We start from the raw sequence: 9572 nt of genomic DNA on the forward strand, positions 1-9572 counted from the left end.
AAATTCCATGGGCAAAGGAGCCTGGGAAGGCTATAGGCTATGGGGCTGCAACGAGTCAGACATGACTGAATCAGCAACACTTGCAACACCTTCATTATCTCTGCCATCAAAGAGCCTACAATATAGTTCAAAAGTTAGATAAATAATTTCAACTAAATGTGATAAGTGCCATCACATGAGAATGAAAAACGCCAACAGAACTAAGACTGGAGGGATACTTAGATGAAAAGATGGTGATAAGAATAACCTCAAGTTTAAAAAAATTGAACTTACCCTCCACCCACTGCCTACATAGTACATATTCATCATGGACACTTTGCAAAATTCAAGAGACAGTAGAAATTTATACCATGAGCTATACCATGCAGAATTGTGTACTACTAACATTTAGATGGTTTCCATTTAGCTTTCTCTGTATTCTATACTTTTGATTAGTTGAGATAATTCTGCATATACCGTATCATATCCTGCTTTTTAACCATCATTTTCCATTGAATTAAAAATTTTTCTTATGCATAATTTAAAAGCTGTGAAATGGCTTTTTTGACAGTTTAAAAATATTATACTAGTATTAGTTTCTGTTTATAAATATCACATATAATCATTTCTGTATTCTAAATCTTTTGTATATACATATGTATCCACATTTATGTGGGAATATATCTTTGCTTTTCATTACAGTATAGGGATCACATGACCTTTACTATTTTGATATTTCTTCCATTTAACAATATCATGAAGATTTGATGCATAACACTAAAATTTTTATTGTAAAGTATGGTATGCATTAAAAAGAATATATAAAACAAATGCACGTTTTAAGAAAAATAATAAAACAAATACCTAGGTACCCTCTGCCTAAGTTAGGAAACAGAAAGTCACCATAAAACTAGAAGTCTCACATATGCTCCTTTCAAATACTTCAATATATGCCAAATAGTCACTATCATGAATTTTAGGTTAAAGAATTTCCATATTTTAAATTTCTCATGTTTTGAAAGAACAAACTGCTTTGAAGAACTTATTATTAATATTATTTAATCTTACCTTCTTGGAAAATTAAATAAATAGAATGTATGCATGTATGCTAATTTGCTTCAGTTGTGTCTGTGTCTTTACGACCCTATGCACTGTAGCCTGCCAGGATTCTCTGGAAGTCCATGGGATTCTCCAGGCAAGAATATTGGAGTGGGTTTCCATGCCCTCCTCCAGGGTATCTTCCAATCACAGGGAATTGAACCTGTGTCTTTTATGTCTCCTGCATTGGCAGACAGTTTCTTTACTGCTGAGCTACTGGGGAAGCCCAATAAATGGAATGCACACACACAAACATATGCATACAAACTTTGGTTAGCTTCTGTTATTCAACATTATGTTTTGAGATTCATCTACGTTGTTTTGTGAAAATGTAATTTGTCCCTTTAAGGAGTCAGCAAACTTTTTCTGTAAAGGATCAGCTAGTAAATATTTCAAACTGTGTAAGTCATACAGTCTTTGTTGCCTCTTTTTAGTCTGTGTAGGCCAGACAATCTTCATTGCCTCTATTTAACTCTACTATGTTCGTGCAAAAGCAGTCATACATAATACATAAAAATGGGTGCGACTGTGTTCCAATAAAGCCTTACTTACAAAAACAGCTGACCTGTGGGCTATAGTGTGCCCACCCCTGTTTCACAATTAATTCATTCACTGTTCTATAATACTTCATTGTAAGAATTTACTTCAATTTAAATATCCTTTCTGCTTTTGAAAATACTTGGTTTGTTTCCTTTTTATTTTTCAACAATAAACAAACTTGCTATAATCTTCTTGCTTGTGACTCTTTAGCTTTTCTGGGCTTAATATCTAATGATTCAATTGCATAGGATATGTTCATTTTCAGCTCTGACAGGTAATATCTGTTCTTCAAAATAATTTTATCAATTTTTGTCAATTTACATTCCTTTTATTAGGGAAGCAGAGCTTCCATTGCACTGTATCTGTGATAGTTCTGATGTTTGTAATCTGATGATTACAAACATCAGATGAGTATGAAATGGGCTGTGGTCTTAACTTGTAGTCTGTGGTCTTATGTTCTCTGGCTATTAACAATATTAAAAATCTGTTCACACACCATGTGTTTCCTCATATAAAATCCCTGTTGTTTTCTTTTTAGTCTATTATTATATTAAGCTAATCTTCTCCTTCTGATTTTTAGACCTTCCAGGTGCTAGTATTTTATCTGTTGTTTTTATTGTGAATGTTTTTCCTATTTCTATCTTTTCCTTTTCTTGTGATTTATTTTGAAAAATAGGAGTTAATTTTTCATGGAATAAAATTATTATTTTCTTTTCTGTTTTATATTTTTAACTATCCCAATTTTTAAAAATATTCTCATATATTATCTTCTAGACGTTTCATAGGATGTTTTGTTTGTTTTTACATTTTAATATATCTGAAACTGATTTTTTTTTAAAGGTGTGCATGCTTGTGCTCAGTTGCTCAATCATGTCTGGCTCTTTGTGATCCTATGGACTATAGCCTGCCAGGCTCCTCTGTCTATGGGATTCTCCAGGCAAGAATACTAGAGTGAGTTGCCATTTCCTTCTCCAGGGGATCTTCCCAACCCAGGGATTGAACCTGCATATCCTGTGTTTCCTGCATTGGCAGGCAGAGTCTTTACCACTGAGCCACCTGGGAAGCCCTTTAATGTGCGCGTGCTAAGTTGCTTCAGCCATGTCCCACTCTTTGTGACCCTATGGACTGTAGCCTGCCAGCCTCCTCTGTCTGTGGGATTCTCTAGGCAAGAATACTGGAGTGGGTTACCATGCCCTCCTCTTTAATGGTGTAAACTCATCTAATTTCAGTTTTTCCCATATGGGTAAACCAACTATTCCAGGACTATTAATTGATGACTCTGTGCTTTCCACCAATCTGCAAAGCCAGCTCTGGTGCAAGTAGTTTCTGTATTTCAGAATTCAATTTTTTCCCCCATTAGTGTGATTGCTTATCCCTGTGATAATACCACATCTTCTTAATTCCTATAGCCTTAGAATAAGCAACAGTATTTGAAAGGCAAACCCTTTACTCTTGCTTTTCTTCTTTAAGAGTGTTTTGGCTTCTCTTTGTACTTCCATATAAATTTTAGTATCAGTTGTCAATCTAGCAACCAATGAACCAAAAACAATCCATTTGGGATTCTCATTGAGTTGCACAGGAGTTTTGATTAATTGAAATCTTTGTAATATGAGATTTTCCAATTCATAAGCATGGTGTACTGCTCCATTCATTTCAGTCATCTCCAGTGTTTATTATTAAAGTTTTATAATTTTCTTAATAAAGGTCTTTATTCTTAGGTATTTCCTATTTTAAGCTACCACAAATGATAGCTCTTTTAAATTTAATTTTCTATCAATTTAAGTACAGAAATGTGATGAATTTTTATATATAAATTTTGTACCAGAAAGTTTGTTAGACTCTGTTAATAATTCTAATAGTTTATCAGTAGCTTCTCTTGGATTTTCTATGCTCACAATCACATCATCTACAAAGAATTTCTTTATTCTCAATCCTTGTATCTTTAATTCCTTTTTTCTTGCCTTACTGGGCTAGCTAGAATATTCAATTTTCAATGTTGAATAGAAGTAGATAAAGCAGTCACCCTTATCTTGTTCTTAATCTTAAAAAGAATCTTTCAGTATTTCACCTTTAAGTATATGCTGGCTGAAGAATTGCTGTACATATGCTTTATCAGTTAAAAGAATATCTTTTATTCTTTGTTTACTAAGGGTTCTTATAAGTAGACACTGAATTTTAAAAATGCTTTTTTGGCAGCTACTGAAATAATCATGTCTCTTTTCCTTTAAACAATTCATTTGAGGAAAAATATAGTTGGACTGTTTAATGTTAAACAAGCTTAGCATCCTAAAATAAAACCCGCTTGGTCATATACCCATTTTATACATGGTTGAATTTGGCCTGGTGACATTTTGCTTGAGAGTTTTGCATTTATTTCTATGAGTGAGATTGCCCTGATAAATTTGGTATCAAGATAATTCCAGCTTCATAAAATGGGGTTAGGAGTATTCCCTCATCAGGGAGAAAGAAATTTTATCTACCTTTCTAGTTTCTTTTGGCTGGTCTAAGAATTAAATTGACCTGAGACATATTAGTGAGAGAAAAATCAAACAAAAGTTAAATAACAAGTACATATGTGAGAGATTCAGGAAGACTGAATAACTCACCAAATGACTGAAACCCTCACCTTGAATATCATGTTCAGCTAAAGAAAAAAGAGGATGTTGGGGGTAGTGATTTGGGACTTCCGAGGGGAAAAAGACAATCCACAATTCACTAGAAAAGAAAATGTTGGGTAAACAAATGTTTGCTGGGCCAGGCAGAAACAATGGGACAGAGAAATTTTAATGAGAAGACTTTGCTGGGTTTCTCTGGTTCATACCATAGTTATCTACAGTGATGGCTCTCTTCCTGGAACAAGCCCTCCATCTACAAACTTTTAGGCCTTTAGGGGAAAGGTCAAAGATTCCTCCTGAGTCATTGGACCTTAAAAATAACCAGCCTAAATTAATCTTCATGGTAAAGAGACACATCTTGGGGGTGGCAAATTTTGCTCCCCTACCCCTTCTTTTTTTTATAACTCATAATAGTTTAAACGATTTCAGTCTTAAGATTGAAATTAACTTATCCTTGAATGTTGTAAATTGTTATTGGTAAATTGTTCTTGGCCTGGAGGTTTATTTGTAGACTTTTCACTACTGTCTTTATTTCTTAAAATAGTTTTCAGGCTTCTTCTTAATTCAATATTGATAAGTAATTTTTTTTTTTTCTAGACATGTATCCATTTCATTGAAGTTTAAAATGTATTGAGACAAAGTTTTTCATAAAATTGCTTTTCATCTTTTTGTGTCTGAAAGTTGTCTTTATGTGTCTTTATTAATTCTTACTAGAGTTTGTGTCCTCATTTTTTTTTTTTCCCTCCTTTGACGGTTTCACTAGCAGTTTACCTAAAGTTTATAAATTTTTACCCTTTTGGATCTTATCTGTTTTATCTTTCTTTTATATATTGATAACAATTGTATCATTTTTTTTTTACTTCTACTTTCTTTTTTTAATCTTGTTTTTATAACTTCTTAGGGTGGATGCTCTACTAGCTAATTTTCAGCCTTTTATAAAAGTACAAAAAAAGCATTTTAAACTACAAAGTTCCCTCTAATAACGTTCTAAATGCTGATATGTGATTTGCTTATTATTCTTTAGTTCTAAATATTTTTTAACTTCCATTGTTAATTCCTCTTTGAACCAGGGGTTAGATTATCAAATATTTGTAAGTTTTAAAGTTCCTTTTTGTGACAATTTCTAGCTTACATTGTGGGCTGAGACTGTGGTCTACAGAAAATACAGTTTTAAGAAACTTTTGAGACCAATTTCATGGGCCATAAGTACCTGAAAAGAAAGCTTTACCTTTAAAGAAAGCTTTAAATAGTGTTGCACAAATTTTCTGTATCTCTTATTCCAGTCCCAGGACCTAGTCTGCCACATCTCTGAGAAAGGCAGTTGATTAATGAAATTTCTACTGAATCTTTGTGGTATTGAATCTTTAGACAGTGCGCTCACCAGATGGTAGGGCAGCACCAAGAGATGGTGCTGACTTTTTCTTTGTTTTTCAGCCCTGAGATCTCCAATGAGGACAGCCAACCACACACAGGTAAGAGAGTTTATTTTCCAAGGTTTCTCCAACTTCCAAGAACATCAGCTGAGCTCTTCATGGTGTTTCTCATCCTGTACATTTTAACTCTGGCTGGTAATGCCATCATTGTGACTGCTATCCATATAGACCATCACCTCCACACACCCATGTCCTTCTTTCTAAGTGTCCTATCTACATCAAAGACTTTCTACTCCCTTGTGATCATCCCATGCATGCCTTTCAGCCTTGTAGGTCTGAGCCAATCCATTTCCCTGGAGGGCTGTGGAACTCAGCTTTTCTTCTTTCTTGGCTTTGCCATCACCAACTGCCTCTTGTTGGCAGTAATGGGGTATGATCGCTATGTGGCTATCTGTAACCCACTTCGTTATTCAGTCATCATGAACTGGAGGGTCTGTGCCATCCTGGCATTCTCAGTCGGTGCCACAGGGTTCTCACTCTCACTGGTTCAGGTTGTGGCTATTTTCAGATTGCCCTTTTGCAAGGCACTGATTGAGCATTTCTTTCATGATGTTGACCTGTGCTGAACCTGGCCTGTGCTACCCCAATCATCACTGATATCCTGGCCTTAATTACCAGTCTCTTGGCCATCACAGGCCCTGCCACCTTCTTCATTTCCTACATCCTCATTATCTCCACCATTCTCAAGATTTCCTCAGCGGAGGGCTGGAAGAAGGCCTTTGCCACCTGCGCCTCCCACCTCACTGTGGTCATTGTCCACTATGGCTGTGCCTCCATTGCCTACTTCAAGCCCAAGTCAGAGAACACCAAGGATCAGGATCAACTGATCTCAGTGACCTACACTGTCATAACACCTTTACTAAACCCTGCTGTGTATAGCCTAAGAAACAAAGAAGTCCAGGATACTCTACAGAGAGTGGTGTGTAGAAATCCCTTTCCTAAGATGAGATCCCTACCCAAATAGGTGTGCATGCCTTTCAGGAGGAAGTCTATACCGGTAAAGTTACAGAGCCAGTATTTCAAATGATTGGCAAAGTTTCATACATCATATACAGGGCCAGAGCAAAAATGGATGAGGGGTAAGCCTCTAACAAATGATTTTTCACTTCCTCAGCCTCTTTGTTAGCATAATAAAAACACAAGTCACTCCAAAGACCTGTAAATAAACACACACTGGCCCTATTCCAGGAGATGATTTTAAGATCAAAGTGAGATCTCATGTTCATCTTGAGGTAGGAGGTAGATGAGCCTCTTCCCTCTCCCCATGGTAAAGCTATTTGGGATTCATTCCCTGTGGATTGAAACTCCAAGTCAAGAATAGCAGGACAATTAAAGGAGGAGGCTGGGCCCCACCCAGACCACATATTTTTCATCCTCAAAGTCAGGAGACCTCCTTGACTACACATGTGCAGAAAGACTCCTTGGAGGCCAAAGAGCAGTTATGCCAAGGGATGTTCTACCCAGATGCCTTTTTGGTAAAATCTGTCTTGGCTAAGAGATGTGTGCAGTCACATGGGAGGATACTAAGACATATGAAATATGGACTGTGAACCAGGCAAATCAAAAAGATTGGCCAAAGGAAACTTGGAAGAAATACCCAATACAAGTAATTCAAACTACTACAAGGGTGTGACTCGGGAACTCTGAGTCTGCCTGTGTGTCTATCCACAGGTCCTGTCCTCTTTTCCTCTTAATAAATACTTTATTTGGTTTACTACTTTCCTTCTTTGTGTGGATTCTTTTCTCCAAAGCCGAAGGGACAGGGCCCTTATCACTGACCACTTGTCTAGTGGCTAAGATCTGATGTTCTCTTCGCCTCAACCCAGCCTCAATCTCTTTCTGGGAATCCAAGCCCCACCCCAAGCTGATGTAGGTCGAGGCCACCCAAGTTCAATCTCAAACTTAAATTTAAAGTGACCATTTCACTTTTTAATGTGGTATAAACCACATTAAAATCACCACTTCACTGAATCTTCTAACATAAATTGGATGCTTGAACAAGTGGTCACTAGGAAGGATACTGTGCAGAAATCTAATACGACAAACAAAGTGAAAATATAAATACCTTTTAGGAAATGGGTTTACAGTGAGCTAAAATCTTTCTAGAGAGAATATTTCCAAGCATGCAGGACTTCAAAGGAAAGGAAACCAGGGTTGTGGGAAGTGAAGAAGTTGAGTGGAGAGAAGTACTAACCACATATGACGTGCATGGAGCTTACGTGACTTAGTCTGACTCTTCACTTCTCCTGGCTAGAGATAAGCCACATGAAAAAGTCCTTGTGAGGCTTAAAGAAGGACTCTCTCATGGGCAGGATATATAGCAGGCTCAAAAGAAGAGAAGACTAACAGCTCAGGGATCAAAGCATTGAAAGAATGCTATGAAATTAGCTAAGAAGAAAGAAAAATTAGAAGCAGATCCAAATGGGAACTTCTAGTGATAGGAGAGAAGCCAGGAGGGCAAGAGTATGATCAGGAGGAGCCAAAGAGAGTTTTAAAAAGGCTGTTCAGGTTGGGTCCTCTCCTGCCTTTTATATGTAAATTCACAAAGGCAAAGAAACATACTTAAATGGAAATATGAAAAGAATCAGCATAGCACCTTTCTGATAAAATAGGTAGTTCTATTAGTCTTAAAAATCTGAAAAAAAAAGTCAATGCTAAAGGACTTTTGACTTAAAACTTCCATAAAATTAAAGCAACTGAGTTAGAAATGAAATAATAGAAGACAATGTACTATTCCTCATCTTAATAATAATAATAAGAAGAAAAAAGAATCAGGGTGAACTTTAGACTCAATTTGTGATTAAAAAAATAGGTGTTGAATCAAACTATAGTGGTCAATATTGATAATTACTGAGCAAGTCAAAATTACAATACTGGTATATTTATTAAAAGATACATAAGATATATATGAATACACAGTATTCTCATTGCAAAATATTTTTAAAATACAGAAATATCAAATAAAATCTATAAAGTGATTATGCATTTTATAAGCTATATAGGCTATTGCATGTACAAATCTAACTTTAAAACTGTTCTGCAATTCAATCTGCTTTGTAATTCTGAGCTCCCCATCTGCCTGAAAAAGTCAGGTAGAAAAAGGGCCTGACTTGGGCCGCTCCTCTGCCCTGACCCAAGAGGTCTGCCCCTAGCCTCATCCCATTTAAAGAACTACCCCTCACCCTCACTCAGAAGTCTGCCAGAAAAAGTCAACCAGTCTTTTTCCTATAAACTTAGGCAATTTAGTACTTAAGTCATTTTATGACTAAACAGTGAAACTCAAGGTCCTGGTCCTCCCCTTTCTTCCTCATTATCCTCTGAGTGGATCATGTTCTGGTGAATGTGAGACAGTCTAGACCTGGGGCCTGGGACCCTATGTTGCAGTGCTGGTTATTGTTTTTCTTCATTCATGCAGTTGTGTCCAACTCTTTGTGACCCCATGGTCTGCAGCACGCCAGACTTCCCTGTCCTTCACCATATCCCAGAGCATGCTCAAACTCATGTCTATTGAGTCAGTGATGCTATCCAACCATCTCATCCTCTGTCAATCATCTCCTTCTCCCCCTGCCTTCAATCTTTCCCAGCATCAGGATCTTTTCTAACAAGTTGGTTCTTCACATCAGGTGGCCAAAGATTGTAGCATTGGTTTCAGCATCAGTCCTTCTAATGAATATTTAAGATTGATATCCTTTAAGATTGACTGGTTTGATCTCCTTGCAAACCAGGGACTCTCAAGACTGTTCTCCTATTAGGGGACGTTCAACTTTAAGGGATCCAATATGTTGTTTTCTTCCTTTGTGTGCCATTTCTCAAGGACTCTCTGTTCCTTATCAGTTCCTGGGAAACAGGAATGAGCAGAGCTGCACGCAGTTCTCAGGACTAAGATTATGGGAAAGAGAACCTGGTT

The 9572-nt window shown here is 36.8% G+C and overlaps 1 pseudogene; it reads left to right on the forward strand.

Annotated features, from left to right (window-relative positions):
* Window positions 1-5680: 5680 nt before the first annotated feature.
* Window positions 5681-6629, forward strand: LOC104993619 (annotated as a pseudogene).
* The last annotated feature ends 2943 nt before the right edge of the window (window positions 6630-9572 follow it).

This window comes from Bison bison, unplaced genomic scaffold, assembly GCF_000754665.1.
Source record: "Bison bison bison isolate TAMUID 2011002044 unplaced genomic scaffold, Bison_UMD1.0 scf7180017864240, whole genome shotgun sequence".
Lineage (NCBI taxonomy): Eukaryota > Metazoa > Chordata > Mammalia > Artiodactyla > Bovidae > Bison > Bison bison.